Source organism: Symphalangus syndactylus, chromosome 7 (genome assembly GCF_028878055.3).
Source record: "Symphalangus syndactylus isolate Jambi chromosome 7, NHGRI_mSymSyn1-v2.1_pri, whole genome shotgun sequence".
NCBI lineage: Eukaryota > Metazoa > Chordata > Mammalia > Primates > Hylobatidae > Symphalangus > Symphalangus syndactylus.
In genome coordinates, this window is record NC_072429.2 from 126,770,608 (window position 1) to 126,792,680 (window position 22,073).

At 46.5% G+C, this 22,073-nt stretch overlaps 1 protein-coding gene across 1 annotated transcript in view; it reads left to right on the forward strand.

Annotated features, from left to right (window-relative positions):
• Positions 1-22,073, forward strand: part of LOC134737084 (uncharacterized) — a 311,572-nt gene that overhangs the window by 103,701 nt on the left and 185,798 nt on the right. The window lies entirely within an intron of this gene.

The following is a 22,073-nucleotide window of genomic DNA, read 5'->3' on the forward strand; positions in this document are numbered from 1 at the left end:
GGGTTGGCCACAAAGGCCTGTTGCAGTTCTGCAGCTGACAAGTGGAAGGACTGGCCTCTCAGGTCCAGGCCTGGTGGCCTGGGAGGCTGCTAGCTCTGAGCAATGAGTGGTGCCAAGCTGCCTGAAGGAGAGCTGCAGCTCAAACAGCAAGTGATCCAGCTCTTAGACCACTTGAGGCCACCTGGCATGTGGCGGCCAAGACCACAGTTGGGGCGGGGCCTTGAGTCTGATTTTGATTGGATTCCTAATTCTGCTCATGCCTGACAGCACTTTGTCAGACAGGCTTTCCTGACCTCCTAAAGTAAATAACGTCCCTCTGTGTGTTATATGCTGTTCTCACTCATAGCTCTTAGATATGTTCTAATTGTATATTCATCTGTGCAAGTTACTGGGTTTCATGTCTTTCTCTCACACTAGAAAGTAATCTTTCTGAGTTGAGGAAGTGCATTTGCCTTGCTCACAGGCTAGTCATATAGTAGGCATTTTATTTGTTGCATCACAGTTGCCTTGATCAAATATGGTGACTCTCCGTGGTTTTCTCTTGGTTTCTTTGAAAAGGTCAGACAGAAGGGAAACACTCTTTTATTGAGTATATATATGACTTAGCCCAGCAATCCTACTAGGAGAGCAATGGTGTATCCATTATACAGTTGAGTGCTTGGAGGCTCTGAGGGGCCATGTACCTTCCCCAAGGTTATTTATCCAGGAGAAGACAGAGCCAGAAGCTGAGAACTGCCTCGTGTTTTACACCGAACCAGGCCCCTTCGGCTGAAGACTTTTCCTTGTGGTCTTGGGAAGGGTGTGTGTGACGGTGAGCTGCAGCAGGTGCTGGGCTGTGCTTGACTGTGGTCACGTAGGGGCAGACAGAGGAGCCATTTTTGGGGGCTGCTGAGGGTCTGGAGAGAGGCTCACAGTGGTTAGCAGAGAGGTTCTGGGATGGGAGGGGGTCAGTTCGGAAAGACAGAGGCAGCATACTCCCCACTCCTTTGAGCCTTCCCAGTCCTCTCTCACCCCTTCCTGCCCTCTCCCCACACCCTATCGTGGTGGCAGCTGTGCCTCACTTATCACATGGTCCATAGCTCTGTTTTTTCCCCTTTTATCAGTTACTGCCTAGAACAACCCAATTGTGGTGGTCTGGGTTATCTCTCACTCTTCATGGTAGGGCTAGAGTGGGCTCAGGCACCAAAGGACACAGAATGGTTATGGCAATGAATAAGATTCCTTCTCTGTGTCAGCAAAGATGCTGATGTAGTAATAATCCCCATTTATTAAGCCGTGCTCTCTACAGGGCACATAGCACATGTTTTTCCATTCAAACCTCAAAACAGAGCTAAGAGATGCGCACCATTATGGTCATTATCCATTTTACTGTTTTTTGTTTTGTTTTGTTTTTGTTGTTTTCTTTGAGACTGAGTCTTGCTCTATCACCCAGGCTGTAGTGCAGTGGCGCAATCTTGGCTTACTGCAACCCCCACCCCCTTGGTTCAAGTGATTCTCGTGTGTCAGCCTCCCAAGTAGCTGGGACTACAGGCGTGCGCCACCATGCCTGGCTAGTTTTTGTTGGCCAGGCTAGTCTTGAACTCCTGACTTCAAGTGATCTGCCTGCTTCGGCCTCCTAAAGTGCTGGGATTACAAGTGTGACCCACCTTGCCTTGCCTGTTTTACTGTTGAAGTAACTGGAGCACCCAGAGGGAAATCAAGTGTCCCCAGGGAATACAGGCAGCATTTGGACAGCCCTGTCTGACTCCAAAGCCACTGCACAACATTGCCTGGAGCTGAGAGACGCACATTCTCCCTTCTTGGCCGCTGGCGACTGTGACCTTGGGCAAACTACCTCTCCTTTTGGGCCTTAGTACATTCATTCATAGAGAAACTGGCTAATTTCTCTTCTCAGCCGGGAGACTTGAGAGTGAAAGGGGCGCTATATCACTTACTCTGGGATGACAGGTGTACATGAGGATGTAGCTGGGCAAGCCAGGCCTAGTGGCTCCCACACTCATAAATCAGATGGTGGGTGCTGGTGCTGCTGGTGCATCATGTGTCCAAAGCTGGCTCTCCCAGTTTTCCCTGAACTTTTGCCTAAACAGTTTGCATTTCTACTCATGGTGCAGGAGCTTGCTGTTCTGATTTCATGTCACAAACCTGCCTTCAGCCACTGAGAAGAGCCCTGTTATCCCTGACTGCTGCTACAGCAGTCCCAACCTGTGTTGTTGTCACTTGATGGGCTCCTGGAATTATTCACAGCACACTCTCTAGTCATACAGGCTGCCCTGCCACCCACACTGACATCCTGGCTGGGTTCCTGGAGATGGTCTGGCATCTTGGACCTGTTCCCCACGGTACCTGGAGCCCCTGATGGTCTACCCAGGGTGGCCATGAGGAAAAGGCTGTGACATGATCATCTCCAGGGATTCTTCAGTGAACAGCCCAAGGTTGCTTAACAGCTGGTGTGTATGAATACCTGGAATGTGCCAGTTCACCTTCTAATCCGGCGAGGGGGATGTGTCTCCTCCTTACACATATGAACAAACTGAGGTTCAGTGAGAAAGCTGCCACGGTTACTGATGGAGAGAGCAGAGAAGCTGGTGTTTGCATTCCCGTCTGTCAGCCTCGACACCCCTAATCCTGTCCAGCCAGTGTTTCTCAAAGCATGCCGATGAGCAATGCAAGATGATTTCAGGTTATAGATAAGAATAAAAAAATTGTTTTGTGTTTAACTCAAATTAGAAAAAGACAACAATTGGTACGTGAGACCTGTGATTTTGCAGATAATACTGCTTAGGACGTTGGTACTTAAGAAAAGGTCAACTTTTCAAAAATACTGTTAGTGACATGTGGACCTAGTCCTCCTGAAGAGGACTATATTGGGGCGTCGGTAATTGTTTCTATCTGCGGTACTCTGGTTGTGTGGCTCTGGCCACGCCACTGGAGGCAGTGTCTGAGCCTGTGACTTGAGTAGTAGCTCTGTGTCATGTCTGCTGATTCTCCCCAAATCCTGAAGATTCATGATGAAGTGACTGCACAGCTTGGTCTGAGGCTAGATTGAAAACAATAAGGATCCCAGAACGATAGCACTTTATAATCCTATAATTTGGCTCAAATTGCCTGCAGTTACTATCTCAGTCCTGCCTGTTACAGTCATTGAGCACCAAAGGTTTTTCAGTCAATTCCTGAGTTAATTATTATCTGGGATTGAATTATGAAATAATAAATGTTTCCACTATGCAATCGATTGGTGACTTATTCATTTATTCTTTTCGTTCATTTATTCTCAATAAATCAAAGATCAGGGCTGGGCATGGTGGCTAACACCTGTAATCCCAGCACTTTGGGAGGCCGAGGTGGGCGGATCACCTGAGGTCAGGAGTTCAAGACCAGCCTGGCCAATGTAGCGAAACCCCATCGCTAGTAAAAATAGAAAAATTAGCTGGGCATGGTGGCATGTGCCTGTAATCCCAGCTACTTGGGAGGCCGAGGCAGGAGAATCACTTGAACCTGGGAGGCGGAGGTTGCAGTGAGCTGAGATTGCACCACTGCACTTCAGCCTGGGTGACAAGAGTGAGACTCCATCTCCCAAATGAATAAATAAATAAATAAATAAATAAAAGATAATATTACCTACCCCATGAGTTTATTGTGAGAATTAAATAAGAGAACATATTAAAAGGCTTCATTCAGTGCCAAGCATATGTACTCAGGGAATACTAGTTTTTTAATAAAATTTTCAAATGGGATTAGAAGATCAAAGCATATAGGCATAAAGGTATAAAAAATATTGAAGATGAATGAGTTACTAAAATTTAACATTACATTTAGCTCTGAGCTTCCTAGTTAGCACAACATGCTAAGTAGGTTATATTTGTGTCTAAAGTAAGGACTGGCAAACTTTTTATATCAAGGGTTAGGTGATAAATGTTTTCAGCTTTGCAGGCCACACAGCTCTGTACTGCTTGTTAGTTCTGCCTTTGTATCTGGAAAGTAGCCATAGATAATATGTAAATGAGTGGGTGTGGCTGTGTGCCAATAAAACTTTATTTACAAGAACTGGCAATGGGCCTTTAGGCTGTAGTTTGTCCTTGGCCTAAATAAAGGAAACATGTTTGTCTTTGAAAGGCAGAAACTTCTCCTGGATCATAAACACTGAAAAAAATTGTTACAAGATGTAATATTTCTGTGAGACTTGTTAAGCAGTATATGCTCAGTGCTTTCATCAGGCTTTTACAGAAAGCTTAGAAGATGGCCTTCACATGGCTAGTTCCCTTACTGTTCATTTAGCAGACATTTATTGAGGGCTTACTATGTCCTAGGCTCTGATATCCATACATAGTAAAATGTAAAGGCGTGTGTATTTTGGCAGGGGGTGCTGCATTGACAAGGAGGGGTCTCGGTGACAGTTTTGGAAGGTCAGTTTAGAGAGTTTTGGGAGGTCAGTTTAGAACAGTATTGGACACACTGTTCCGTCCCTGAATTACACACAGGCCTCAATGCTAACTTGAGTGGGCTTTTGGTCCAGCAGGCCTGGGCTCCAGGGACAGTCACTCAGCGTCCCGCCTCAAGAGTGGTTGTGTCATGAAATCTTGGCCCTCTTTGACTGATAGCTACAATTATTTGAAGAGTGTGGTTTTTGGAACAAAACTAAATCAGGTTTTGAAGCTCTGCTGTTTTATACCTGCTATGTGATCTTGCTCAAGTTTTTATTTTTATTTTTTTCTGTATACGGAATTTTATTTTATTTTTATTTATTATGCATGTATTTATTTTATTTTAAGTTCCGGGGTACTTGTGCAGGATGTGCAGGTTTGTTACATGGTAGACGTGTGCCATGTGATTTGCTGCATCTATCACCCCATCACCTAGGTATTAAGCCCAGCATGCATTAGCTTTTTATCCTGATGCCTTTCCTCCCCCGGCTCCCGCCCCACAGGCCCCAATATGCTCAAGTGTTTTAATCTCTCTGATCCTCACTTTCTTCATCTGCAAACCATAACACCTCTGAATCTCTCTTTGTTACTCTAATGCTAGCTATTTAGTATTTGCTCTCTAAATGTTAGTTCCTCCACCTGGGGGCTGGGTGGGTGGTGGCTGACCTCATCCCATGAAGCTGTCTCCTGGCTTTCCCAGCTAGAGCCTGTGGGTGTGAAGATTGCAGCCCCCTCCTCCTGGGGGAGTATTCAGTGTAACAAGTCTTGAGAAAACACTGGCCTGTGGAATTCCAAAGTTAATGAAGGGAACAGATTCCAAGAGGGTCTCTGTTTGACCTTCCACCCTTTCCCCAACCCCGTTATCCCTGAGTGAGTTTGGGGGCAAGCATAGGTATGTAGGCACTGCAAAGAAGAACTCTCACGCTGTGGTGCAGGACCGTGGCCTTGGCCTCTGGATATCTGGGCCAGATGGGTGCATTTGGGCCTCTTCCCTACAGCGCCTAGTTAGCCTGCGAAAGACATAGGAAGCAGCCAGGGCAGGCTATCTTAAGAGAAGGGAGCATATTTGATAAAGTTGGAAAATGATTCTCAGCTGTCCATAGGAAGAGCAGAGTAAGGGGCTATGTGAGAAGTTTGGAAGAAGGACCAGTTCCAAAAATGAAGAAAGAAAGAAAGAAGGAAAGAAAGAAAGAAGGAGGGAAGGAAGGAAGGAAAGAAAGAGAGAGGAAGGAGGGAAGAAAGGAAAGAAAGAAGGAAGGAAGGAAAGAAAGAAAGAAAGAGACAGGAAGGAAGGAAGAAAGGAAAGAAAGAAAAAGAAAGGAAGGAAAGAGAGAGAGAGGAAGGAAGGAAGGAAAGAAGGAAGGAAGGAAGAAGAAAAGAAAGATTCATTATTCTGTCCTCTGAACCTGAGTGAAGAAAGATACTCTGTCCTTTGTACCCACGTGAAGAAAGGAAAGAAAAGAAAGAAAGAAATGAAGGAAGGAAGAAGGAAAGAAAAGCATATAAAGAAAGAAAAGACTGTAAAGAAAGAAAATAATGTAAAGAAAGAAAAGAAAGGAAAGAAAGATTCATTATTCTGTCCTTTGGACCTGAGTGGTGTTTTCAGTTAAAATGAGTGGAGTAGGATCCAGAGATCAGGCTTTTGAGGACAGGTAAAGCCTTAAGATACATTCTGTTTCTGGCTCAGGGAACCTTCAGGGAAAAGGCTTTGGAGACCAAGCTAGGCAGGGATGCGCCTTTGCTTATCATGCTAGAGACCAGACTGGGGCAGTGAAGTCACCATAATTGATGGGCCACACTAGACTGGAGCCAACCATGGCCCATTCCTGAGACTCTGGGCCTCAGGGTGGCCTTGGCTGGAACCTGTATTCCAGTGGCTCTGGTGGCTCTCTTCCCTCTCACCTTCCCAGGAGGCAGATTATTTCCCTGTGGTGGGGGTGAGGTGGTGGCACGGGGGCTTCTTTCCTCTCTCTCTGTCTTGCAGCCTTGTTAAAATAGTGGCCACGTGCTGATAGCTGGAATTCCAGTGCAGTTGCTGGGGATGGGGGTCTTTCCTTCTCATCTGTCTGTCACCCTTTATCACTCCACAAGGGGTGGGGGTACTGGACAGAAAGAGTGTGTCCCACCTGATTACTGGGAAGTGCAATGGACGCCCCCACCCCCTGTTGGCTTATCTGGCTCCAACCAAAGAACAGCTGTTGGTGGTCAGGTCTCTGAGTCACTCAGTAGCTTGGGACTGGGTTCAGTGGGAGATGATGGCATAAACAAATAAACACTGGCTGGCCCCCAGCTCTCAGCTTTCTGCTCACTAGGGGGCCCCAGAAGCTTCTTGTCGTGTTTTCAGGGAAAATAAGGATACCCATAATAAAAATAGTTTTCCTGATGGAGAAATGCTCTGGGGAGGTTGTTGAGGCATGTTAGAAAATCCCTGAGGCTTTCTGGCTCTGTGAGCTAAGGGAGGACACTTGGCCTCTCTGGGCCTTCGCTTGCTCCTTTGGGAAGCCTGTTATTGTGAAAATGAGATGATCTGGGAGGTAAAACTGGCCAGTTGTTCATCTCCCCTCTCTGAACATGACGCATAGTAAGCCCTGAATCTCATTTAAATTTGGAAGTCAGATTGGCTTTGTGACTGCCCTAGTTTCCGGCTGTTGAGTCACCTCAGGCAGTTCTTGGGACTTCTGTGTGGCTCTGGCTCCCCATCTCTCAATGGGGTGACAGTCCTCGTCTTGTGCTCCTCACGCGCTTGTTGAGAGGACAGATGAGTCACCTCTGGGAAACTGCCTGAGAGCTGGATGACACCACTCTGTGGGATTGCATTTCATCCACAGAGACATCCCGAAAAGGGAGCAGAACAGAGCCTGACTCTTGATTTTTCGGGGAGGGAGCCTGGAGCTGGTGGAAGTCGGGGCATAGAGCACATTCCTTTCAGGCCAGGCAGTGCTTGGCTGCTGAGGCACCGGTGGAGACCTCATGATCTGGTGGTCCGCCTCCCTCTTGTGCTGTGAGTGCCTGGAGCTCTCTGGCTTCCTCGGCTTTCTACTGTCTTTCCCAAAGCCTCCATGGATTCTAGAATCTGCTGTGGAGTTTCAGGGTGATCTCTGCATAGTGTGAATATCTAGCTCTGAAACACAAAACAGCCACAAAGGGCAATGTAACAAAAGCTGTATTCCCACCCATGGATTAGCACGTGTTCATGAGGTGGCATGCTTTGCTTTGGATCATTGTTTTTATTTTATTTATTTATTTGCTTAATTAATTAATTAATTAATTTATTTGAGATGGAGTCTTGCTCTGTTGCCCAGGCTGGAGTGCAGTGGTGCAATCTCGGCTTACTGCAGCCTCTGCCTCCCAGGTTCAAGCGATTCTCCTACTTCAGCCTCCTGAGTAGCTGGGACTGCAGGCATGTGCCACCACACCTGGCTAATTTTTTATATATTTAGGAGAGACAGGGTTTCACCGTGTTAGCCAGGATGGTCTCGATCTTCTGACCTCATGATCCCCCAACCTCCGCCTCCCAAAGTGCTGGGATTACAGGCGTGAGCCACCACACCCAGCCTGGATCATTGTCTTTAAAGAAATAATAATAATAAAAAAATAGATAAATGGGAAGTCTATGAGCCTTGTCTCCCATTCCCCATCCTTTTCTTCATACAAGTACCTCTCCTAAACTTGGGGTATGACAGGTCATGCTCTTACAATTTCATTACAAATCTATTTGAAGATCACTGGTAGCACCATTTTGTGTGTTTTTAAATTCTTAGATAGGTGACATAACATATAAGATGTCTGCACTTTCCTCTTTTCTCCCGGCATTATGCTGGGCAGATGATGCTACTATGCTTGTTCATTCATTCCCTGCACCACAGAGTCTTGGGTTGTTTCCAGAATTTTGCTTTTGTAAACAATGCTGTCATGAGCATCCTGGCACAGGGCTGCAGGTGCATGTCGGTCCCAGGAGTACAGGGCACAGAGCATGCACATTTGCAGCCTGACCGGAGGTTGCCACATGACTCTCTAGTTGGCACTATTTCCTAGGTTCCTTCCCTGAGAGGCTGGGAACTTCTGGAAGGCAGGGGTGGGTGGTGCTCACCACTATATCCCTCTGCCAGTCAGCATGCCTGACACCAGGTACCAGTTCATGACACGCCTGAGTGGGGTGAATTCTGGAAGGGGACAAGGCAAGTGCCAGGGCAGGTCCAGAGTCTGGGCGTAGAAGGAGCAACATAATGGGGGCCCCTTGCAGAAGCAGCAGAAAGAAAAAAGAAATAGGGGCCTGGAGTGGGGGTGTGAATGAAGACATTGCTGTTGAGAAGACACTTGTGAAGAAGCCAACAGCGTTGTCTGGGCCTGGCTGGATATCATGAGGCTGGACGTGGAGGTCCCAGGCACCACTGCTGTGGGCTTTTGGGGAGTTGGATGCACGGTGGAGAGCTGAGGAGGAAGTTGGGCTTGCTGCAGACGGCTGCTGGCAGGGCTGGCTGGAGTCTGGCTCTGGCCCTCACTCACTGAGGGTTACCCAAGTGACCCATTGCAGGAAGAGGGGTGGGGGACCCAGAGTTACTTTAACCACTTTATGAGCCTGTCTCAGCCAGGATCTGGGGCTTCTAGCAAAGCCCACAGCACAGGCACATTTTAGGAAAGACAAGATTGAGATGCCCCTGGTGGCCCAGAAGGACACTTCAGGGCAGCAGGGTTGTAAAGGTCAGGAGGGGGAAACTGCTGGAAGGAAGTTGAATGCTGTGGGAAAAAGCTGACAGAAATGAACAAGGGATGATTTTTTTTTTCTTTTCTTTTCTTTCTTTTTATTTTGAGAGAGACAGTCTTGATACGTTGCCTAGGCTGGTCTCAAACTTTTGAACTTGAGTGATCCTCCCACGTTGGCCTCCCAAAGTGTTGGAATTATAGGCATGAACCATCATGTCCAGCCACAAGGGAAGATTAAAAATAGACAATTTAAGAAGAGTTTTTTTTTTTAATTTCTAATTTTACATTTAATAGAGATGGAGTCTCACTATGTTGCTCAGGCTAGTCTTAAACTCCTGAGCTCAAGCGATCCTCCTGCCTTGTTCTCCCAAAGTGCTGGGATTACAGCCTTGAGCCACTGCACCTGGCCAAGGGTAATTTATTTTTTTTAAGAAAAATATGATTAGAAATAGAAAATTTGGATTTGGTAATGGATAGTGCATACTATGAAATAACCTTTTTACTTCTTCAACACTTCCCATGATGATAACACTAATACAAGGTCTTTGGTGAAAACTTAGAATGTGTAGAAATGTGTTGATGGTTGAAAAAGAGCCCCATAACGCTCCACTGAGGAGTAACCTCTGTTCACATTTGGCCGTAGAAATAATACCTGTGAACAGAATGGCCAACTTGTCCTGGTTTGCTAGAGAGTTTCCTGGTTTTAGCACTGAAAGTCCAACATTCTGACAACCCCCTCAGTCCTGTGCAAACTGGGATAGTCGTTCACCCTACCTGTGAATTGAATGATACCACTGAGCATCAAGCACTTTGACAGTTCACAAGTCGTTTCTAGTGCTGTCATTGTGTATACTCGGTTCTGGCTGCGTGCAAGGCATTGTGCAAGGCTGCATGTTCTGGAGCTACACCAGAGCTCCAGAGCTGAAGTTCTGTTTTCTTTTTTTTTTTTTCACTTTTTATTTTAGAATCAAGAGATGCATGTGCAGGTTTGTTACAAAGGTATATGGGATGCTGTTGAAGTTTGGAGTATGATGGAACTCATCACCCAGGTACTGAGCATAGTACCCAATAGTTATTCAGTCATTGTCCCCCTCTTTTCCTCCCCTTTCTAGTAGTCCTCAGAGTCTATTGTTCCCATCTTTATGCCCATGGGTACCCAATGTTTAGCTCCCACTTATAAGTGAGAACGTGTAGTATTTTGTTTTCTGTTTCAGCATTAGTTTGCTTTTGATAATGGCCTCCAGCTGCATCCATGTTGCTGCAAGAGCATGATTCCATTCTTTTATATGGTTGCATAGTATTTCTTGGTGTATATGTGCCACATTTTCTTTATCCAGTCCACCACTGACGGTCATTTAGGTTGATTCCATGTCTTTGCTATTGTGAATACTGCTGCCATGAACACATGGGTGCATGTGTACTTTTGGTAGAACAATTTATTTTCCTTTGAGTATACACCTAGGTATGAGATTGGTGGGTCAAATGGTAGTTCAACTTGTAGTTCTCTGAGAAATCTCTAAACTGCTCCTCACAGTGGCTGGACTAATTTACGTTCCCACCAACAGTGTATCAGTGTCTCCTTTTCTACACAGGCCCACCAACATCTGTTATTTTTTGACTTTTTGATGAAAACCATTCTGATTGGTATGAAATGTATCTCATTGTGGTTTTGATTTGAATTTTTCCAATGACTAGTGATGTTGTGCATTTTTTCATGTTTGGTGGCTGCATGAATGTCTTCTTTTGAGCAGTGTCCGTCCGTGTGCTTTGCCCACTTTTTAATGGGATTATTTGCTTCTTTGCTTGTTGATTTGTTTAAGTTCCTTATCGATTCTGGATATTGGAACTTTGTCAAATGCATAGTTTGTGAATATTTTCTCCCATTCTATAGCTTGTCTGTTTACTCCCTTGATAGTTTCTTTTGCTCTGCAGAAGCTCTTTAGTTTAATTAGGCCCCACTTGTCAATTTTTGTTTTTGTTGCAATTGTTTTTGAGGACTTAGCCATAAACTCCTGTCAAGGCCTATATTGAGAAGGGTATTTCCTCGGTTTTCTTCTAGGATTTTTATAGTTTGAAGTCTTAATTTAAGTCTTTAATCCATGTTGAGTTATTTTTTGTGTGGTAATAAATAGGGGTTCTGTTTCATTTTCTTCTGCGTATGGATAGCCATTTATCCCAGCACCATTTATTGAATAGGAAGTCTTTTTCCCATTGCCTCTTTTTGTCAAGTTCGTTGAAGATCAGATGGTTGTAGGTAAGTGGCTTTTTTTCTGGGTTCTCTATTCTGTTCTATTGGTCTGTGTATTTGTTTTTGCACCAGTAGCATGCTGTTTTGGTTACTGTAGCCTTGTAGTATAATTTGAAGTCAGGTAATGTGAGGTCTCTAGCTTTGTTCTTATTTCTTAGAATTGCTTTGGTTATTCAGGCTCTTTTTTGGTTCCATGTGAATTTTAGAATAGTTTTTTCTACTTCTGTGAAAAATGATGTTTGTAGTTTGAAAGAAATAGCATTGAATCTATAAATTGCTTTGGACAGTATGGCCATTTTAATGATTTTGATTCTTCCAAGCAATGAGCATGAAATGTTTTTCCATTTATTTGTGTCATGTCTGATTTCTTTCAGCAATGTTTTGTAGTTCTCCTTGTAGAGATCTTTCACCTCCTTGATTAGAAGTATTACTAGATATTTCATTTATGTGTGTGTGAAGCCCTGTTTTCTCTCCTGAAGGAGCTTACAACTTGTCTTTGGTATGCAGTACAGGCATTTCACTTGTGAGAGGAGGGGTCTTACTGTAGCCAATACCTTCTTTTATTTTGGGTACTAGGGGTTTAAGGAGATTTTTGTTCTGGTGGGTTATCCAGTTTTGCAGGTTGGTACCAGGAGAGAGGATGCATGTTGGTACCAATGCTGAATTTGACTGCCCCTGGCCCTGCTGCTCAGCACTGTCAGACCCCTAAATGATGTGCCCCATTCTAGGGCCAGCTCAGTGTTTTACAGTGATGAAGATGATGATGATGATGATGATGATGATGATGTCAACATCCATCATTCTGAGGTGTGTGTCTATCTCTGGCCTCGTTATACCTGCAAAACATCCATGTGGTAGCCAATATCTGGGAAAATAATCCCATTTGCCAGGCAGCAAATCATGGCCCTCAGTTAGGGGGATGGCATTTCACACTCATGAAGTGTTGAGTGCATGGGTCCCTGGCCAGCTTTGGCAACTGTGAGGCAGGCAATATGCTTCCATTTTACCACTGACAGACTGAGGCCAGTGAGGAGGAGCAACTGGGCCTGTTGGCTTGTCTGTGGTAGGCCAGGCTGGCTACGTAATATGTGGGGCTCAGTGTAAAATGAAATATGGGCTCTCTTGTGCAAAAATTGTGAAGAATTTCTAGATGCTGAAGCAGAGCATTAAACCAAGCTTGGTCCCCTCTGAGCCAAGAGCCCTGTGTGCCTGCACAGACTGTATGTCCAAGGAGCTGGTCCTAAGGCAGGACTAAGGTTCAGGCTTCGCATCCTGGGTCCAGGCTGTGTTTTGTGTGTCTGCAGAGCTCTGGTCTATCTGCTGATGAGTCACTGTGGTGCTCAAAGGTACCTGGCTTCCTTGGGGAAAAGTTTCTCTCTCCCCTGCCCTTCCCCAGCCTCAAAACACACAAATGCTCAGATGAATATTTAGGAATCCAACTGGAGCAGCTTCTGTCTGTGACTTGATGATTTTAATGTAATTTTGGGGGATGCAACATTGGAGGTGATGCTTTAGCATGCCTTCTCTCTCCCACTCAGGAACATGGGCAAATGCCATGGGCTCGGAGCTCTCACCTGCTCTTTTGTGCTGAGCTTCACTATCTCTTCCGGGCACTGATTGGTTACAGGGATATAGACCACCTGTGTGGTGCCCTGGGGGTTATGTCCAGAGGAGCCTCACATGGAGAAGAGAATTTCCTTTGGGATGTGTATTTCTTGTGGTCTTAGCATGCTGGCAATACTTATTTTTGGCATCATTTAATCCTTACAACAACTTTGTAAGGTTTTCACATCCATTGGTCATCTCTGAGTTGAGCACCTCAACTCAGGTGAATGTTTGTATGAATGTTTATTGAGCACCTACTGTGTGTAGGGCAGTGTGCTAAAAAATTGAGGACCTGTGGGTTTTTTGAGTATATATAATTGTGTTCTTCTGTCATTTTACGTGACTTTCACCTCATTTCATTGCTGTAGCAACACTGTGAGGTTATTGCCTTCACCCCCATTTCTCAGGTGAGGAAATAGATGTTGAGTCGATCTCCCATCTTGGATTTACCTGACATCACAGTCTGAGTCTTTTGTGTCATGTGCAAGAGTGCAGTGGCTTTAGGGGGCCTGAGCTGGCTGGCCTGGATTGAATCCTGGCTTTGCCATTTGCAGATGTGGTCTGAGGCAAGTTATTTAACTTCTCTTGACCTCGGTTTCCCCATCTGTAAAATGGGGCTATACTGGTTGCTCTGTGTAGGAAGGGTCTGAGGTTTCAGTAGGATACATTCTGCACAACACTCCCCACACACCAAGTATCCTTGAAGCCTGGACATCCTTATAACCTCAGAGCGGTTTGGAGAGGGTTAGGAACTTGCAGATGGTCACATAATCGGTGTATGGCAGATCTCGAGCTGGACTGGTCTTCTTCCAAATGAGAGCTCCTTTCCCCACTCTGCTTTCATGGACAGACTCTAATGACCACCTGGGTTATGTTCTTGTCCCTGTCAATTCCTTTGTCCTTGTTGATAACCTAAGGGAACCTTGAGAGCCACAACGAGACAGGAAGAAAATGCCTGGCTGCTGCTTGCAGGGTTAATTAAGCTATTCCTGGGGTTTCATTTGCTCTCTAGTTAGCACCAAAATAAATCCTCCAAATGGCTTTGAGGTTTCCAGTTGATATTGCATTTTGAATTCAGACAGCACCAGCATTTTACATCTTCCTGAGGATGATAAATGTTTAGATAGCACGGAAGATAATGGTAGAAGGAGAAATTGGGGGAAGTTCAGGCTGTGGCTGAGCAGATTGTAACTCTTTGGTGTGACGAATGGGTGAGAAGTGGCTTAAGGGACACATCTGATGTCCCCTGCTCCTAGGGATTGAGAAGGGAATTGGGGGTGGACTCTGTTTTGCCATCCGGAGAATCCAGTGCCTTCCAGATGCGTCTGGGGTCTCATGCTTGAGTCTTGTTTTGATGCATTCTGTCAGATGTTAAGGTCTTGTGCATAATGGTTGAGGTGTCAATGTGCAGGCGTTAATGTCACCATTCTTATGTAATTGTTACCCTTTATTGAGTGCCTATTATGTGCCAGGATTTAAACATTTCTCTCAGCGACCCAAAGATGTAAATGTCATATCACCTTCATTTTACAGATGTGAAACAGGCTCGGAGAGGCTGAGACACCCAGCCATTAAGGACTCAGCTGGGATGCCCAGCCTTCCCTGGCACTCTTTTTTTTGAAACAGAGTCTTGCTCTGTCAGCCAGGCTGGAGTGCAATTCTCCCGAGTAGCTGGGTTTACAGGCATGTGCCACCACCGCACCTGGCTAATTTTTATTTTTATTTTTGGTACAGACGGGGTTTCACCATGTTGGCCAGGCTGGTCTTGAACTCCTGACCTCAGGTAATCTGCCAGCCTCAGCCTTCCAAAGTGCCGGGATTACAGGCATGAGCCACCGCGCCCAGCCTTCCCTGGCACTCTTGAGCATGTTTCCAGACTGCCTGCTTCCTACTCCAGACATGTCAAAATGCAGTGCTGTAAATGACAGGGCTCTGGTCCCAGATGGACAGCCCGGGCCCTTTGAAGGCACTCTAGCCTTCAGGAGACTGGATCTTTATGCCTGATGGAAGTGTCACGGGACTGCTATGTTTACAGTGCCTGTTCTCCTGCAGGGTCTCCGGAAGTCATCAGCCGTGGCGGCCAGCACTCCGGAGGATGACAGGAAATTCTGCTGCAGCTCTGTGGGCTGGCTGGGGTGCATGCTGGACAGGGGGCGGGCAGACAGGGCTGGTAGGGAGGAAAACGCCACTGAAACAGTTCAGACCGTATTGTCAGTGAATTCCTGGATTAGTATGCAGTGCTGCCAATGATCAGATTTGGGTCAGGAAGCCCAGATGGCAGAAAGATTGTGTTAAATCTTTATATTTTTCCATGAAATCCTCACCATTTCAGACCCCGGTTTCTAAGCTATCACCCTAATAATTGTGGATTTTAGATTTCCAAGGCAAGATTTTATAGTGGTTGTAAGGAGGGGATGGTTGGGGTGGGGGGTAGCTGAAGAAATGAAAAAAGTGCTGCAGAAAGGAGCACATTCCACACCCAGCTTCTTTCTGATTGCGTTTCCCTCCAAGCAGCGAACAAGAGGCTGATTCAAGTGGCTCAGTGGCCTCCCTGCCTGGAGTTGGGTTCCTATGCCTTCCAGTGACTAAGGAGGAAATTCCATTTCAGTTAATCTGTGGCCGCTCATCACCCATGGCATTCTCTATCTGAATTTTATGGCTGCCTCATCTTTTTGGAATTCGCCTTCTTTTTGTGTGTTGGGTGCTAAGTCAAGGAGACATGTGGCACAACTCCACAAAATACAACCACATTTTAGTATTCCGTACACAGTCCTTTCCAGGCATCCCAGGCTTTGTATTTTCATGTTGGTCGGCCGTGAGGAGGGTGGATCTTCATTATCTGTGCATGCATGTGCATCCCTTCATCCCTTCCTCTTCAGTTTCTTTTCCTTTTTCTATTTTCTTTCTGTTTTTTTTTTTTTTTTTTTTTTTGAGATAGAATCTTGCTGTGTCACCCAGGCTGGAGTGCAGTGGCATGGTGTCGGCTCGCTGCAACCTCTGCCTCCTGTGTTCAAGCAATTCTCCTGCCTCAGCCTCCTGAGTAGCTGGGATTACAGGGTCGTGCCACCACGCCCAGCTAATTTTTGTATTTTTAGTAAAGACGAGGTTTCACCATATTGGCCAGGCTAGCCTCAAACTCCTGACCTTGTGATCCGCCCACCTCGGCCTCCCAAAGTGCTGGGATTACAGGCGTGAGCCATCGCATCCAGCCTCCTGTTCAGTTTCTTAACGCTTGGTGGGACTCCCAGCTAAACACCCCCATTGTCTGGGACCTTGAGATTAGATGCAATACCACTGCTGGTTTCATGGTAGACTTTGAGTCGGATGGAGAAACTCCTTGGAGTGCGGGAGGAAGGGCTGCAGGAGATGTCTGAACTATCGTAGCAGTAGGGTCCCTGCCACAGGGAGGTGAGGCGGCCACCATCACCAGTCCTAAGAGGTACGGTCACCCTCCGCCTCTGTCTCCCTCTCCAGTCCCCATCCAGTTTTAGCTTTGAACCCAGCCGCCAGGTCTTCAAAGCCTGTTCTGACTTACCCGTCAGAGTTGGTTGCTCTGTCCTCTTAGCTCATAGACGCTGCCCTTTTTTCCGCACGTGGCCCCTGCCATTTAGGTCCATGTCTCTCGTGATCCTGTGCGTATTTCCAGTGGAAGGACAAGGTTTGACCCACTGTATATTTGAAGGCCCTCAATATGGTGTTAGTTCGTATTTACTGATGGATGAAGAACTCTGAAGAGACCTGGTTGAAAGAGACTTTTAAAAATTAAAGGGAAATGGGTCATGCAGGCCACGTTTTTGTCCTTGCCTATTGGCTACTTTTACTATTCAGATCATCCATGAATATAAGTGGCTGTCTGCCGTGTTTGCAGCGTGGTTACTGGAAAAACTGAGCTCTCTCTCCCCAAATCAGGTGAAACTACAGGAAAACAGTAGGAAAGAGTCTTCAAAGTGATGCATCTCAAGAGAGGGAGGGTCTGGGTCTGAATCATGGCTTTGTGCCTTACCAGCATGTGATTCTAGTCACTTTATCTTCTGAGCCTTGTTTTTCCCAGCTGCAAAATGAGTGTGGTAATAGTGCTTGCTTCAGGAGATTGTTTCAAGGATCAGTTGAAGTAGTGCATACCTAATGTTTGGCGTATGTGCGGAGCTCTTTGGGGGTGACTCATGGGCAACTGTTTTTCATTTAAGAACTGAGTGGATTGGACCTTTAAGAACTGCTTTGGTCCCACTGTCATAGGAGGTGAGTGCTGTCTGGAGCAGGCATGGGGATGTGGTGATACAGGGTAGGGTGTAGGGGACCCCAGAATCGGGGGCCTCCATGTTGGAAAGGGACAGTGGGCAGAGTCCATGCAGGGGCTCTGGGACTGACAGGGACCTGGGACTTCTTTCTGACAGGCAGTGACCAGACAACTGGAGTGGAGGGTTGTGGAGAAAATGTTTTGCCAAAGGATTTAGGAACCAGAGACAAGCGGCCACTTGATGCTTCTTTTCTTGTCAGGGTGTTCATCAGGCCTGTAGCTGCCACAGTCATCACTGTGGCTGAGATTCATACCTGTAGCACCAGAGTGGGAGGCAATTTTTCCAACATGGGGCAGAGGCTGGGTGTGTGGGGATTGGTCGCAAGGTGCTGGGAGTGGGGTGCAGGGAAGGGTCTCTGCACACCACATCCATCCTCATTCTGCTATGAGGTCAGCTCTGTACATGCACTGGAAGAGCAATTAGTGGGGTGCCTAAGCAGTGTCCACCATGGACGTGGGTCTCTGCTGGCCACACAAGGGGAAGATGGGACTGGTGGGAAGATTGGGGAGATGGAGGTGGGGGCAGTTGTGTGAGAAAGGTACAGGGTCATGGAAACATGCACAAGAAGGTGACATTTTAGAAGGTGGTTTTTGTTCCGTAATAAATTTATTAGCTTTGGAATCTGACTCTATTGCCTTGGCTTCTCCAAACTTTGGTGTTCTCATCTGTAAACTGGGGATCACAACCTCAGTTTTGCAGGGAATGTGAAATCCTGACCTGAAATGATCACATGTGTAGGAAGCTGACAAAGAATGCTAATTTTCTTCCTTCTTTTCTTTATGGCCTTTCCTTGGTAAATCTCTGTGTGATTGACAACTCATGAAGAACCTACCAGTCAAATCGGTTAAATTAAATGACTTCCTAATGATAATAATTAGATTAGTAACTAATAATCATAGCTGACATTTATCTAGTGCTTATTAACTTCTGGGCAGTGTGAATTTGGTCTCATCTGTTAAATAATTTAATTCCTGTAATAATCCTAGGAAGATGGTGCTATAATTAGCCCCATTTTACAAACAAGGAAACTGGAGGATCAGAGAGGCTAAGTATAATGTCTAATGTCACACTGCTGAAAGTGGCTTGCTGGTGTTCCAGCCCCAACAGTCTGGCTCCAGAGTTTGTGCTATTAACCATTGTGTCAGTCTGCTGTGTGTGTGTGTGTGTGTGTGTGTGTGAGAGAGAGAGAGAGACAGAGAGAGAGAGAGAGACTGTATATTGTACGGTGAAGAGCAATAGAAATTATTGTAAGGCATTCCTGTGCTGCAGTCTTCGTGGGTCAGGCTTACTTATAGAGGCTGTGAGAAGGAAGGGGACATGGGCTTTAACTCAGTTCTGACAATCTGTCAATCCCAGAACCTGGGGCAGGCTGGACTTGTAGACTTCCATCTCCTCTTCCCCCTGCCCTGAACCATCCAGGGACTCAGAGGAGGTCAGACAGGCGGGATTCCCAGAATAGTGACCTCCTCTGCCATTTGCAGCCTGTGTCGGGCTCCTCTTAGTAGAGTCACCCCCTTGCTTATGCTGTATGTGTTCCTCCGTTCTGGCCATTGTTTTCCTGGGCCTGTGGCAGTTGAGTGCGTCCAGATGCAGCTAGGTTGAGACCCAAAGCCCTGAAGATACCGCAAAGGGAGCGCTCCTGTGTGCACTTGCTCTGACCTGCACAGCAGGACTGAGCCGCCGCCGGTCCCCAACTCCCAGCAGTTCACCTGGCCGGCCTTGCAAAGGCTCTGCAGGGCCAGGCCCTGGCCCGTGAATCATTGAAACTGATCCCTGTGGCCACTGTGAAGTGCAAGGCTGGAGGTCTCCGGAGGAGATGACAGCTGTAATAAAAACAGGCTGCCAAACCGCAGGCACTGTATAAGCCTCTGTTTCTCATCCTCGCTACTACCCCTGTGTAGTCCCTGTTTTACAGATGAGGAAACTGTGGCCCAGGAATGGTCAGGAACTTGTCCAAAGGCACAGTCATAGAACTAGGGCTTACACCAGCTGTGTCTAATAGCATGCGTGCCCCCTCTGCTGTGCTTTTCTTTGCTTCTTAGAGTGCTGTTTAGAGAAATTGATGGTTCTTTTGTTGTGACTAGGGGTCCGCACTATGGGTGACCTCCCTGCTCCCTTTGGCCTCAGGCCCTTATCTTAAGCGATGGCCAAAAGAACAGCTTTACATTCATCAGTAAACTGTTTTAACTGAACCTCACCACAGGTTTACGGGTGGTGCTTGTTTCATAATGGATAAAGAATGGGTGCGGCTCAGTGTGGGGAAGTTGGTGGATGGTGAGAGGGCAGCAGAGTAACCAGCTTTTAGTGGAGACCTGGATTTGAGTGCCCTGAGTTAGGTGAGCCTTTGTACCTGTCTCTTCACTTCTTCCAGCAGAACATTAGTTTCTCCAGATCCCACATGTGATAAAGTTCTGTGATCCTGCAGTTTGAACATCCTGGCATTCAGCTCAGCCCACTGTGCAGAAATCTATACTAAACATGTAGACAGTTTAGGAAGAAGGCTTGTTTATTTTATTGAAAGTTATAGAATAATAGCTACTTAAATTTTTGAGCACTTCCCGTTCATCTTCCAAGTGATTTCTACGTGTTGACTCATGTAACACACACAACCACCCTATAGTAAGTACTATGATTACACACCCACTCTACAGATGCGGAAACTGAGGCTCAAAGGAATTAAGTAATCTGCCGAAGATCCCTTGGCAAGTAAGTGGCTAAGGGGGGATTGGAACCCAGGGAGAGGCTGCAGAGCACATTCAGGAGAGCATCTGCCAAGGTACAGCCCTCCACGATGGGAGGGCAGCAGCCTCCTGTGAGCTGACTCACTTGTATTATTCCACACCATCGCAGTGGAGAAGTTGGATTATCCCTATTGTGATAGAGGTAGAAAGGTGAAGGAATTTGCCAGAAATTATAAATGGTGACATTAGCATTGAACACATGTCCATTGACCCCAAATACTGGGTCATTTTATGTCTTTCCCTCCCTTCTTTTTTTTTTTTTTTTTTTTTTTAGACTGAGTTTCACTGTGTCACCCAGGCTGGAGTGCCATGGCAGGATCTCGGCTCACTGCAACCTCCACCTCCCAGGTTCAAGCAATTCTCCTGCCTCAGCCTCCCAAGTAGCTGGGATTACAGACACCTGCCACCACGCCAGACTAAGTTTTTGGATTTTTAGTAGAAATGAGGTTTCACCATGTTGGCCAGGCTGGTCTTGAACTCCTGACCTCAGGTAATCCACCTGCCTTCACCTCCCAAAGTGTTGGGATTACAGGCGTGAGCCACTCCCACCCACCCCCTTCACACTCCACTTCGTTTTTTTCTTTTTAGTAGAGATGGGGTTTTACCGTGTTGGCCAGGCTGGTCTTGAACTCCTGATCTCAAGTGATCCGCTTGCCTCGGCCTTCCAAAGTGCTGGGATTACTGGTATGAGCCACCTTGCTTGGCCTCTTCCCTCCCTTCTTGCTAACTTTGAAGCTCAGCTCCTTGTCCAAGAGACTTTCTGTCCAGGTGTTTTCATGGTGCCTGTGCCTTCTGCTGGTTTGGAGTGAGCGGTTTCCCCAGCATCCTCCTATCAGCCACACATTCCTCAGGGTCAGGCACAGCATGCTGTTCATGTTTGCTCCCTGGCACTTGGCCTTCAAAGCAGGATTTCACTGCACCTAGCCTGATCCATTGACCTGGTCCCAGTATAGGCTCTCCTACGTTGGGAGGCCATGGGGTGTTAAGGTTAATGCTGGGCCACACATGACTGTGATGAGTCCCTCTCTCTCTGCTGAAGAAGGTGTTTCCATGGGGTACAGGGACAGTTAAGCCTGGCTTCTGTTGGGCACTGCTGCTTGGGTGGGTCCAGTCTGCCCCATGGGTGGTCTGCATTCTATGCCAAGTGTTGGCAGATTCTGCCAGGTAGAGCTCTCCAGTATGGAAGCACTTTCTTGTGCTCAGCCTAACCCTCTCCCTGAGTTGCACATTTCCTCCTGTTCTGCTGGGGAAATGGAAAACAGCTGGTCACTGATTCCTTGAAATCACCTACTCAGATACTCCAGGGTCTACGTGGGATTAAGTCGTCCATGGTCTTTCCCTCCCTTAATCTCTTCTAACCTTCTGCGAAAGTCCCTCTTCCCACCCCATTTTAATCATGTCCTTTGCTCTTGCCTGGACATCTCCAGGGCCTCCAGCAGCCTCTCTAAGTGAAGGGTTTGGGGCCACACACACACGGCTGTCTGTTCTCTCCAGGCCCGCATGCAGAATCCAGCAGCCTGACCTCACACCAACCCTGCTTTTCAGTAGTGGCTGGGACTGCCAGATGAATAGGCTTGAGGCAGCATATGAGTTTGCTACACACTTGCTCAAAACATTAGTGGACTCAAAAACAAAAAGACAACCCAGTTTCAGAATGGGCAGAAGACTCCAACACACATTTCTCCAGAGAAGTTACACAAATGGCCAATAAACACATGAAAAGATGCTCAACAGCATTGGTTGTTAGGGAGATGCAAATTAAAACCATGAGATACCCATTCATATCTACTAGGATGGCTATAATTAAATAACACCACCAACACCACCACCAACAACAAAACCCAGAAAATAGCAAGTGTTGGCGAGGATGTGGAGGAACTGGAACCCTTGTACATTGCTGGTAGGAATGTAAGATGATACAGTCTCTGTGGAAGACAGTTTGGTGGTTCCTCAAAAAGTCAAGTATAGAATTACATATGACCCAGCAATTCCACTCCTAGGTGTATATACAAGAGAATTGAAAGCGTATGTCCACAAAAAGCTTTTACAGGCATGT